Here is a 790-nt window from a genome sequence, read left to right as displayed (position 1 = left end):
TGGGATCGGGGGGAGAGAGAAGATACACGGTCCACGGAACGTGCTCTGGCAAGGGTGGTGCGGATAGTGGTGAGAGGATATTCACGTAGGATGAAGTGGCGAGCTATGAGTTGAGACTGAGTCTCAAAGTCATGGTCGTCACTACAGAGCCTGCGTAGACGGAGGAATTGGGAATAGGGGATGGAAAGCTTGGTGTGTTTAGGGTGGGAGGAGGAGAAGTTTAGGTATGAGTGTGAGTCTGTGTTTGCAGTGGATGGAGGTGGTGACAGTGGAGTGATGAATGCTGACTGAAATGTCAAGAAATGAGACAGAGGTATCAGAGATAGTGCAGGAGAAGTGGAGAGCATGATAGAAAGATTTGACAAAAGAGAGGAAATAGTCTAGATGTTCGCGAGAGAGTGAGGTCGCACCGATACAATCGTCAATATAAAGGCCGTATAGTTCGGGAGTGGAACCAGTGAAACTTGAGAATATTTGGGTCTCAACGTAGCCAACGAACAGGTTCGCATCGTTGGGGCCCATTCTCGTTCCCATGGCCACTCCCGAGAACTCCTGGTAGAAATCACCAGCGAACGAGATGCAGTTGAGTGAGAGGACAAGTTCGACCAGAAGAACAAGTGTGGATATGTCAGGTTGGGCGGTTGGGTCGAAGGTCAAGAAAATGTTGGAGTGCACGCAGCCCCTCGTGGTGAGGGATCACCGTGTAAAGGCTCTGGATGTCGAGAGTAAAGAGAAGTTTAGAGGGGCCAGGAGGGAAGGAGAAATATTTGAACAAACAAATCGCGTGGTT

The sequence above is a fragment of the Octopus bimaculoides genome, chromosome 14 (genome assembly GCF_001194135.2).
Source record: "Octopus bimaculoides isolate UCB-OBI-ISO-001 chromosome 14, ASM119413v2, whole genome shotgun sequence".
Lineage (NCBI taxonomy): Eukaryota > Metazoa > Mollusca > Cephalopoda > Octopoda > Octopodidae > Octopus > Octopus bimaculoides.
The sequence above is the reverse complement of the archived record's forward strand: the minus strand, read 5'-3'. Positions refer to the sequence as shown.